The sequence below is a fragment of the Nyctereutes procyonoides genome, unplaced genomic scaffold (genome assembly GCF_905146905.1).
Source record: "Nyctereutes procyonoides isolate TBG_1078 unplaced genomic scaffold, NYPRO_anot_genome, whole genome shotgun sequence".
Taxonomy (NCBI): Eukaryota; Metazoa; Chordata; class Mammalia; order Carnivora; family Canidae; genus Nyctereutes; species Nyctereutes procyonoides.
This window is the reverse complement of record NW_026575051.1, coordinates 23,374,963-23,386,991: the sequence shown is the minus strand read 5'-3', so window position 1 is coordinate 23,386,991 and position 12,029 is coordinate 23,374,963. Positions and strand designations below refer to the sequence as shown.

The 12,029-nt window shown below is 37.8% G+C and overlaps 1 protein-coding gene across 2 annotated transcripts in view; it reads left to right on the top strand.

Moving 5' to 3' along the window:
• Positions 1 to 12,029, top strand: part of COL21A1 (collagen type XXI alpha 1 chain) — a 185,265-nt gene that overhangs the window by 134,951 nt on the left and 38,285 nt on the right. The gene's annotated exons all lie outside the window — the stretch shown is intronic.

The window sequence follows — 12,029 nt, the reverse complement described above, 5'->3', positions numbered from 1 at the left end:
TTATTGCGTAGAGCTGTTCATAAGTATGTATTTAAAATCGTTGTCTTTCTTTGGTGTTGGTAGTGATCTCTCCTTTCTCATTCATGATTTATTATTTGAGTCTCTCTCTCTCGTTTTTAATAAGAGTTGGCTAAATGATTATCTATCTTATTAATCTTTCAAAGAACCAACACCTGGTCTATTGATCTGTTCCACAGTTCTTCTGTCTCAATTACCGTTGAGTCTGCTCTAATTTTATTAACACTCTTCTTCTGCTGGGCGTCGGTCGATTTGCTGCTTCTTCTCGAGCTCTTTGTGTGTAATGTTAGCTTTGTATTGAGTTTCTTTCCAGTTTATGATGTGCTTGTATTGCGATGTATTTCCCCCTCAGGACTGCTTTTGCTGCAACCAAAGATTTGAACAGTTTATCTTCATTCTCATTAGTTTCCATGAATCTTTTTAATTTCTCCTTAATTCCTGGTTGAACCCTTTTTATCTTTTAGCAGGATTGTCCTCTACCTCCACGTGTTAGGTCCTTCCAAACATACTCTTGTTGATTTAGTTCTAATTTCAACGTTATGGTCTGAGATATGCAGGGGACGATCCAATCCTTTGGTATCGTTCAGACCCGATTTGTGACCCAGTATGTGGTCTATTCGGCAAAGTTCCATGTGCATCATGAAAGAATGTTGTATTCAGTTGAGTTTGGATGTAAAGGTTCTGTAGATATCTGTGAAATCTATCTGGTCCAGTGTATCATTAAAAGCTCTCGTTTCTTGGAGATGTTGTGTTTAGAAGACCTATCAAGGGTAAGAGAGCTAGATTGAAGTCACCAGTAATAAGTGTATTATTCTCTTAAGTATTTCTTTACTTTGGTTAATAATTCGTTTAATATTTGGCAGCTCCCACATCGGGGCATAAATATTGAGGATTGTTAAGTGCCTCTTGTTGATTAGATCCTTTAGTATGATATAGTGTCCCTCTTCGTCTCTCACTACTGTCTTCGGAGAGAATTTTAGTTATCTGATAATCAGGATGCTACGCCCTGCTTTCTTTTGAACCATTTGAATGGTAAATGGTTTCTCCAACCTTTTATTTTCCCAGTTTGTAGGGGTTCCCCCCCACCCCCCCCTTCTGTCTAAAATGAGTCTCTGTAGACAGCAAAATAGATGGGTCCTGCTTTTTTTTCCAGTCTGAAACCCTGCGCCTTATGATGGGGTCATTAAGCCAGTTCACGTTCAGAGTTACAATTGACAAGTTATGGAGTATAGTGTCATCATGATATCTATTTAGTCCCCTTGTTTTTTGTGTGATTGTTCACTGAAACCTTCTTCTTAAAGGAATTTAGAGTCCCCCTTAATATTTCTGCAAGCTTGGTTTGGAGGTCACATATTCTTTAGTGTCCTGTCCTGTCTTGGACGCTCTTTATCTCTCCTTCCATTTTGAATGAGAGCCTTGGGCTGGATACAGTATTCTTGTTTCATGTTCTTCTCATTTAGGACCCTGAATAAATCCAGCCAGCCCTTTTCCTGGCCTCCACGTCTCTTGTGGGAGAGGTCTTGCTGTTTATCCTAATAATCCTCCCCATGAAAGTCAGGGACTTCTTGTCTCTTGCTGCTTTAAGGAACTTCTCTTATCTTTGGATATATCAAGCTTACACTAATAATTGTCGAGGTGCTGAACGGTTTTTTATAGAATTTTAGGGGGGATCTCTCTATTTCCTGATCTGAATGCCTGTTTTCCCTTCCCAATTGGGAAAAGATTTCAGCTAGTATTTGTTCAAAATACATATTCTGGCCCCTCTCCTTTCGGCTCCCTCGGAACCCCAATTAACCGTAGGTTTTTCCTTCCTAAGAGTGTCATTTATTTCCCTTAATCTGTCATCATGTTCTTGAATTGTTTTTATCCTCTTTTTCCTCAGTTTCCGCCTCTTTGCATTAACTTGTCTTCTATGTCACTCACTCGTTCTTCACCTCGTTAACGCCTTGTCGTTAGGACTTCCTAGTTTGGATTGCATCTCAGTCAATTGTTTTTAATTTCTGCCGATTGGATCTAAATTCTGCAGTCATGAAGTCCCTCGTGAGTCCTTAAAGCTTTTTTCTAGAGCCACCAGTAGCTGTATCATGGTGCCTGTCAAATGTGCTTTCTGACATTGAATGTAATCCAGATTTTGTATCCCCCCTCTGTGGGAGAGAGGGCTGTTTCTGATCTTTCTTTTGAGGTTAGTTTTCCTTCATCATTTTGCTCAGTGCAGAGTGGCCAAAAATCAGTTGTACTGGGAAAAGGAGAAAAGAGAGAGAAGGAAAGAAAAGAGAAAGAAAAAAAGTAAAAAGAATAGAAAAAGGAAAAAAGAGAAAAAAGGGAAAGAAAAGAAAGAAGGTGAAAAAAAAGGGTGGGTAAGCTAATCATAAATCATAAAGAAAAGAAAAAAGAAAAGAAAAAAAAAAAAAACCACGGGGAGTATTTCTGTAGACAATTTAATTCCCTTGACATCCCCTGGAACTGGTCCGTCCATCTGTCTTCTGGGGAGGCCTGTGCGCTGATTATCAGGGTGTTAGCACTTGGGGGAGTCTGCTCTGCCCCTGCCTGCAGCAGGGCTCAGCGGTGTAGTTTACCCGTGAGTCCCTCAGGAGGAACAGATTGCAGTTGCTAGGCAACTCAGGAAGCCTGGATTCAGCCTCCGCAGGAACTTCCATGAACTACGGCTCTCACTTACCACATCTGTCAGGGCCTGGAGCTCCGGGCGGGGCCTCTGATCTGCTCAAGCTCGGGGCAGTAGCTTCCTCGCTTTTCCTGGGCCCTCCCGCCTCTGCTCTGTCTCCGGGGGAGGCCGGATCCTGGGCTGTGTCCCGGCGCCCTGTGCTCCGTGGCCTGCGTTGTTGATTTTGCGCTCCCGCCCCGCAGCTCCTCCCTGAGCGCTCCCAAGCCCCTCCGAACTGCTCCGGTTGCCGCTGCAACCCTAGGAGCTCGGTGCACTCCTCCCGGGCGCAGGTGTCTGTTAGTGTCCCCCGGGAGCCCCGAGGGTATTCCCCGCCTCTCCTTGGGTCCTTGCTCCAACCCTGCGGGCCCCTTTCCCCCGTTGAAGGTTGGTGCAGCCCTCTCCCCGGGACTGGGCTCTCCTGACCTGGGACCTCGCCCCGGCCTCAGCCCTGCTCCTCCGGGCCCTGCCCCTCGGAGGCCTTTAGTTCCTTATTTCTTTTTCCCCGTCTTCCTCCTGGAATAGAAGCGTGAACTCCTCTCACTGTAAGCATTCCAGCTGGTCTCTCTTAAATCTCAGGCCAATTCGTGAGATTTTCCGGATGGTTTGAAGGTTATCTAGGTAATTTGTTGGGGACAGGTGATTGGGACCCAGCTCTCCGCCACTTGCCCACCACTCAGTGTGGCAGTTTTTAATTTCTTTGTGTTTTTGCTTCTTTAGATTTAGGGAAGAATTTAGAGTTTTTTCCAGTACTCTTTTTTCTCCAATTTTATGAATAATTGAACATACACCACTCGTAATAAATTTAAGGTACATCATAATGATTTGACCTACATATATTGTGAAATAATTACCCCAAAAACTTTAGTAACATCCATCATCTCATAATAGTCCAAAATTTTTTTGTCTTGTTGTAGGAAATCAGGATGCTAGTCTTCTCAGCAACTTTCAAATATACCATAAAGCAATATAAACCATTAAGGGTCTTTATACAAATACTTTAGATTCTATAAAAATATATTTTAAATTCCTTAGCAGCTCGTTGCCTTACTTAGCATCTATGCTTTGTGTTGCTTCTTTAAATGATACCTTAATCAACTCTGTTGCAGTTAATTAATTCATTCTGATTTCTACTCTTTCTCCTTTTCTTCTTTATTGTTTAATCAATTACTTCAACTTGTCAAATTATGAAATATTTACAAACTATCTCCAGTCTTTCATCACCTTTGTTGCCAAATAATTTCCAGTTAAAAATATTCAGTGTTGGATCCCTTGGGGCGCAGTGGTTTTGGCGCCTGCCTTTGGCCCGCCCGATCCTGAAACCCGGGAATCGAATCCACATCGGGCTCCTGGTGCATGGATCCTGCTTCTCCTCTGCCTGTGTCTCTGCCACTCTCTCTCACTGTGTGTGACTATCATAAAATAAATCAAAATTTAAAAAAAACAAAAAAAATTCAGTGTACATTACCAGCCCCTTTACCATTAATTCCTAGATCCAATAATTCCTGGTTAATGTAAGCTTCTTCTAAGTGTAATTCCTTAGGAGTACTTGTGGATAGTGTTCCATGAATTCTTGTACTTTAGCATGTTTCCTGTGATCTTCCTACATGAACTATAATTTGGCTGTGACTGTTTTGTCACTGTCATTATAAACTCTTGTTTCACTGCTTTTCACTGTTTTTCTTTTCTTTGTCATTCCACTGCTGTCATGTATGCTGCTGATGTCAACCTAATTATCTTTCCTTTGTAAGTGGCTTTGTCTTTTTGTATGGAAGCCTGGAAGGTTAAAGACCCTTATGTGGAAAGTCTAATAACATAACTTATGTCTCAGGATTAGGAATTCAAGTTACCCTAGAATCCTTTAAATAAGTGCATTCAAAGCTTCTTTTAATTCTGGAATATTCTCTTGGATTATAGTTAAAATAAATAGATAAATTTTAAGGTTTTACTGATTTATTTTAGAGAGAGAGAGAACATGAATACAAGGGGCAGAAGGAGAGGGAGAGAAAGTCTCCGTGCTGAGCGCAGAGCATTTTGTGGGACTTGCTGTCATTACTCTGAGATCATGAACTGAGCTGAAACCAAAAATCAGTCGTTTAACTGACTGAGCCACTCAGGCACCCCTTGGAGTATAGTTTTAAATAGAAGTTCTGTTACTTTGTTTTGATTTATATCTAAGGACTCTAATTTTAGATATGTTGTGACTTTGACTATCTTCTATCTCTACCACTTTTCTGACCCTTTTTATCTTTAAAAAAATTCATTTAAAAATCGTTTTTATTGGCTTTGTGTAGTTTTTTCTCATTGCCTTTAAAAATGTAAAATTAAATATTTACTTCCTTAGTTTCTAGTGGTTAATGTCATATCTGAGATTATTTTATCAATTTATTTCCTGAATTCTTATTTTATATCTTCCTTGTTTACATCTGAAAATGCTTGTATAACATTAATCCAGGTTATGGCATTCTGTTGCAGTTTTTTCCTGCCTCATGTTTATTTTTGTGTGAGGGAAATTTATTGAAATGCTTGGATTCTCCTTTTCTGTTTTTCATTTAGTAGTTTTGTTTGAATATTGTCTGCAAATTTTTGAATTTGTAATGTTTTATATATATATTTAGGCCTACAATGATGGGGTTTAAGAGTTTGAGTGGATTCCTATGCTTATTTCTAGAACATCTCCTTTTTATGTAGAGTGAAGTTTGATATTTATTTAATGGAATTATTTATTGGGATGGATTAAGTATGTCTTCTGTTGGGGAAATGGAGAAATGAGAAGTAAAATGTGTGCATTTAAGATTTCTTAGGCACATTTAAGAGTAGATGTCCAGCAAGTTGTTTAATCCTGACAAGGAGCACTATGTCATTTGGAGAGGGGAAGGAATGGGAGAGTGAACAGAATTGGGAGGGATTATCTTAGGTTGTAGAGGGATACTTACTTCACTGCTAAAAAGAGAGAGAGAGAGAATGAGAAAGGGGAAAAAATAGAATGGGTGGATGAAAATTCAGGTTAGTGTGTTGGTTTGGTGGCAAGATGTTTGACTTCTGTTTTCTTTAAAGAAGTACAAGTTGCTACCTGTTGAGAGGCAGGGAAAAGATAGTTTTTGTTGGTTGGAGAACTTTTTGTTTAGCAGTGCGGAAAATATAGCATAGAGGAGATTAAGAAAATACAGAAGCTGCATTGAAGTCTAGTGGAAGCTGGAAGTTACAGTCTATGTGACCCTAGTACTGTTTTTCCCCTCTCATTGCCATACTTAGAAGCCAACGAGTGGGTCTGAGGAGGCTTTCAGTTTGATTTACTGAATATTGAGTTTAGCGTAGGCAAGTGCAGCCAGATGAACAGTGAGGGTAAAGAGCTAAGAATTTTAGTTAGCAATTGGAAAACTGAAAAATGGTGTTGAAACTGGATATGAAGAGAAGTGGACACAGGACAGGACACATGATAACAAGACACATAATTTATTGGAAACTTACTACATGTCTGGCTCTTTGCTTAGCACTTTATATGCATTCTCACACTGATCTCATAAATCACTGATCTATAAGTAAAAGAATTTTTTTATCCTTTTACAGATGAGGAAACTAAGGAATGGAGAAGATTAATGACTTGTCCAAGATCACATAGCCATAATTTAATAACCATTGAAAATTTCTTTCACCAATTTGTTGAAAAATCATGTTATACTCAATCTTTCTCAGTTGCGGAAAATGACGATGAAACTATTGTCTCTACTGTTTTTATGATGTTTTAAAAGATTAAAATATTAACTGCATTTTTGATACTCATTTTTAAAAATAATAATGCTAAGCCCTAGCAGTAGATATATAAAAATACCATATTATTTGAAAATCATGCAGGCTAAAACAAATCATAAGACATAGGATTGTTAAGACCTAAACTTTTTTTTGAAGATTTTATTTATTTATTCATGAGAGACACAGAGAGACACACACAGAGGCAAGGGCATAGGCAAAGGGAGAAGCAGGCTCCCTGCAGGGAGCCCAATTCAGGACTCCATCCTAGGACCCTGGGGTCACACCCTGAGCTGAAGGCAGAGGCTCAGCCACCCAGGTGCCCCTAGGCTCCAAAATTTGGTGGCAGTGGAGCAGTTAACTTTTATGAATCATCCCTTCTGTGTAGAGAGATGGCAAGGCATTTTCACAAAGCCTCTTAGTTGATTTTCTTAAAAAAAAAATCTGTCATGTTGGGAGTATTAATGTCACTTAGACAGTGAGGTCACATTAAGACAGGTGAATTAATTTACCCAGAAATGCAGTCAGTTGCATGGCAAAGCTAGAATTCCAGGCCTAGTTTGTATGATTCCACTCTCTGTATGATTCCTCCCAAACTTCTTGTCTGTTTATTTGGTAAGCTGGCAAAAGCTTCCCTAAGTCTTACATTTTTCTGTATATCCTTTGGCATGCTAGAGATTTGTTTACGAACTAAGAATAAACTGTGTAGTAAGTTCAAAGTCAAAATAAAGTATTAAACGACAAAGTAAGGAACCTCCTCAAAATTTAAGTTATATTTTAATGGTCAGCCACCTGATTTTGAGGGTTGCTATGACCACAACCTAAATTACTCTCCATTCTTTTAATTTTTTGTGGGTGAGTACTAGAGACCATAGCATGAAAGGAAATACACATGCAATGCAAGTTTTACACGTCTGTTTTTGGTTAAATTTCCTTCTTAAAAATAGCTGCTTTTTGTGGAATACATCATCTTTGACATTAGCTGTAGAAACTGGATTTAGAAATAATGTTTCAGCATGACATTTTTTCAATTTCTTTATATCAAGAAAGAAATTAATAATAGGATAAATTACAACAATGGTAAATTAGAGTTAGGGGCATGCTATATGCCTTTTTCCACCAGCTAAACAAATCAACATGTACCAGGTTCTCATGTTATGAAAGCAATCAAATGATCATATTAGGTTCTGGTCACAATAATGAATTTCACAGGTTATTTGTATTTTGCATTTAATTATTTTTTGGTAAATAGCCCCAAAGAAATCATCCTTCATCTCCCAATGAAACATCATTCAGTCAGTCAAGAGGAGACTTTCTCGGTAGAGATTATTCACCTCTATCTTGTGATAACTAGTATGCATGATTTTACAACAGCAAATGCTGTATAAGTATTTTCCCCCATTTCCTTTATCCCCTTGATATTCAGCATTAAACAATAAACATCGCGTTCCTCCTCCTTTGATATGCTTTAGTGTTTATAAAGAAGGGGACATATACCCTTATATATAGTTTTACATTCTGTTTAGCACAATTCTAAGCATTCTAGGTAATAAAAGAAAACTCATGTAGATATTTCTTGCCTTTAAAGAATGTGCAAGTCAGAAAACACCTATATAAACAAGATACCTGTTGAATAGCCTGGCTGTTGTAAAACTCAGTGCCAGGTGTAAAACTATACAGTGTCTTTGTAGAGAGGTGTTGCAAGAGAAGAAGGGATATGTAAGTATATTGAGACGTGGTCTAGAGCAGTGGTCGCAAAGGCTACCATATCAGCACTTTTTGGGAACCTGTTGGAAATGCTATTCCTGGCATCTGCCCCACACCTATTGAATCAGAAACTCTGGAGTGGAGTCCACAATTTGTCTAGGAAGTTTTTTTTTTAAGATTTTATTTATTCATGAGAGAGAGAGAGAGAGAGTGAGAGGCGCACAGAGACACAGGCAAAGGGAGAAGCAGGCTCCTTGCAGGGAGCCCGACATGGACTCAATCCTGGGACTCCAGGATCATGCCCTGGGCCAAAGGCAGCGCCAAACTGCTGAGCCACCCAGGCTGCCCTCTCCAGGAAGTTTTGATGCAGCTAGTATAAGAATCAATGCTGTAGATGATAAAGAATAGGTGATACTTTGTTCATATAACTATGTATCATTATGTACAAGAAGTAGCAAAATCCTCAAATAATTTGGGGACTTGGTATTGCTAATCCTTGATGATGATTACTTTTCAAAAAACTTCATGCCAATTAAAAAAAAAAAAACAAAGATTGGGTCATTGGAGAAGTAAAAGGAGAATTTTTTACCAGCCAAAATGGTTATGTAATCCCAGATTTGTTTTTACTATTTGACAACTGCTCTTTTCCTTTTATATACAGAAGAGCTAAACTACATGTGCTTATTAGCAAGTCACATATAACAGTACATGGAGGTATGGGAAGGTAAGTGGCCTAAAGACTTACAGATACGCTGTGGTCCTCAGATCATCAGAATCATCTGGGTATCTGTTAAAACTAATTTCTGTGCTCCACCATCCAGAGTTTCTGATTGATTAGGTTTGCAGGAGAGCCTGGAATTTTGCACTTTGAAGTTCCCACATGAAGTGAAGCTCTGCTGGCTGATGTGAGGGCCATACATGAGAACCAATGGCTTGGATGAATCCTCCTGACTGTTAATATATATAGTCATTGCAGTATTTCCTTGCTTTATTAGGTCCCAGCATATCCTGTTTCTTTAATTTTTCAGACTTTTTGACCTAGAGCTTTTAAGCTTAGTGGATCCTAAAACTATCTTTGTTTCTCTTTGGTATTTTCATAAGCTTTTCTGTAGAACCATTAGGTCAGCAGCACCTCCCTTCCCAATTTGGTTAAAGAAACATTATTCTTTACTCCCTCTGTTGTCAGCTGTCAGCTAGTGTTTGTAAATAAAATTGGAACAGATGAACTATTTGGCTGGAACTATTTCACTGTGCTTATGAAATGTAAGAATTCATGAAAATGGGAGAATCAGTGTTTCCAAAAAGTAATTTCCATATTCCATAATGTAATATGGCTGAATTTTTTTTCTAAATACTGATTATGTTAGCCAGGTTGTATTGGTTATAACTTCTGTGATTCATTTTCTACAGTTTTGGGAAATTCATTAGAATATGAAACTATGGAAAACATTGTTGGCATATGCATCAGTACATATGTATTCTGAGACTCTTTCACCCATTAGACCTATTTCAACTCAGGCATTTGAAGTATTTACAAGAAAAATGCTTTTGCTTTACTTCCTTGCTCTCATGTAGACTGAAATGTTTTCTCTTGTATGAAACAAAGTGTGGCATAATTGAGGAGAACATTACTTGTTATGATGCAATGAACTTCGCTGAACAGAAAACAAAATCATGGCTCCTAGTGACTGTTAGGCTTCAAAAAGCCTAAATGTCTGAGGATGTGCCTATTTGTGTATCTTAAGAGATTTCTCCCTCCTACCCTCCTGTGTTGACTCTATGTATTTTAGGAATAAATTCAGCTAATATTTATTAAGTATAGTGTCAGATGGTTTTATATACACTGGCAATTTGGGAAAAGCTTTGAGGATGCTAAAGGGTGTATATAAAATAATATGCTTAAATAATTTGAGCATTGTAATTGAAAGGCATGTAACTAAAAACTATGCTAGTTTTTATAGCCATCTAAAAATAAGCATTTTAGGTGCTTATTTTAAATAGGTGGATACTAAATTAAAATTCCAAATTTAATAACATAAATAACTCAATTTTTAATGAAAGCTTTATTTTTATTGTATTCTTTAAAAGACTTTATTTATTTATTCACGAGAGACACAGAGGCAGAGACACAGGCAGAGGGAGAAGCAGGCTCCGTGCAGGGAGCCGGACCTGGGACTCGATCCTGGGACTCCAGGATCACGACCTGAGCTGAAGGACCCCAGCATCCCTATTTTGATTTTGGGGCAGCCCTGGTGGCGCAGCGGTTTGGCACTGCCTGCAGCCTGGGGTGTGATCCTGGAGACCCTGGATCGAGTCCCACGTCGGGCTCCCTGCATGGAGCCTACTTCTCCCTCTGCCTGTGTCTCTGCCTCTCTCTCTCTCTCTCTCTCTCTCTCTGTCTCTATGAATAAATAAATAAAATCTTTAAATAAAATAAAATAAAATACAACTGTTTTGGGCACCTTGGTGGCTCAAACATCTGCTTTTTGCTCAGGTCATGATCCCAGAGTCTTGCTGGCTCTCTGCTCAGCAGGGGGTCTGCTTCTCCTTCTACCCCTCCCCACTGCTCCTGATCTCTCTCTCTCTCTCTCACTGTCTTCCTCTCTCTCTCAAATAAAAAAGTAAAATCTTAAAAAAATAAATAAAATGCAACTGTTGGGAGGGCAAGGTCAAATTAGAATGATCAATTCTAATAGATCTGAAAGAATGATCCAATCTATTGGCTCCATTCCAACAGAATGATCAACTTTAAAGTAAAAAGGAAAATAAAAATAAGTATGAAAGAGTTGATATAAACCTTGGTCACATTTACTTTGTTGATAAGTAATGTCTTACTCTCATAAGAGTGAGTGCATAGTACCAGAGTTACTTTATAAATTAACTCAGTTATCTGCTGCTATATATAGATTTGATATTGATATAGTCACTTTATGAATTTTATAATAAGTTACTTGATGTCAGGAAGGGTTAAAATCAGTAATCCAGAAGGAATTTTTAAATTTCATATATATTTTATGTAATCTGTTTTTATATTTTATTTCTTTTATGAATATTAGAAGGCTTTTAAATTTTAGATACTAATTTGCTAACCCTTTGTTATCACCTGCAAGTTTATTATTTCTAACCTGCAGTCTGCTTTAGACTTTTAAAGTATTTTTTGATAAGCACTATATTTTTAGTGTAATCAGATAACCAAAATATGGTTTGTTTTATTACATTTTATTTTAAAAATTTTTCTCTGCTCCCAGATTATAAATATGGTTTGTATATCTTCTTCTAAAATATTTCAAGTTTTATTTTTCATGCCTTGGTCTTCATTTTCTCTATGCATGCACGTGTGTGATTATTAGTTTTTTTTTAATGACATTTAATTGTCCAAGTACCATTTGCTGCAGTTACAGCTCATTTCCAGATACTGAGTATATTGAAGGCAATTTTGGGTTCCCTTTTATATTCCACTGATCTTTTCTCTCTCCCCGGGGTGGGCGGTGTACACTTTTCACTCTCACAGAGGCATATGTGTTTAGGAACAAATTGATTTCACCCTCCTGGCTTTCTCTTAGATCATCTTGGCTATTGGGTAATTTGTTTTTCTACTGAAATCCTGTAATCATTTTGCTAAATTACAACAAAAATCTTCTTGGGATTTCTTTTGAAACTTTGATTACCTTGGTGACTTCTAACATCTTTGTGCTATGAACTTTATAGCTACAAGACTATGATTGAGTTTTTCTATCCATAAACAGGATATAGATCTCCTTTTATTTAGGCCTTTAACCTGTTTAATAGAAATCTATAATTGTACCTAAAAAAAATCCTGTGCTCTTGTTAGAATTTTTCATAGATACTCAAAATTTTATTTTCTATTATTTACTTAATATTTATTTTTTATTAA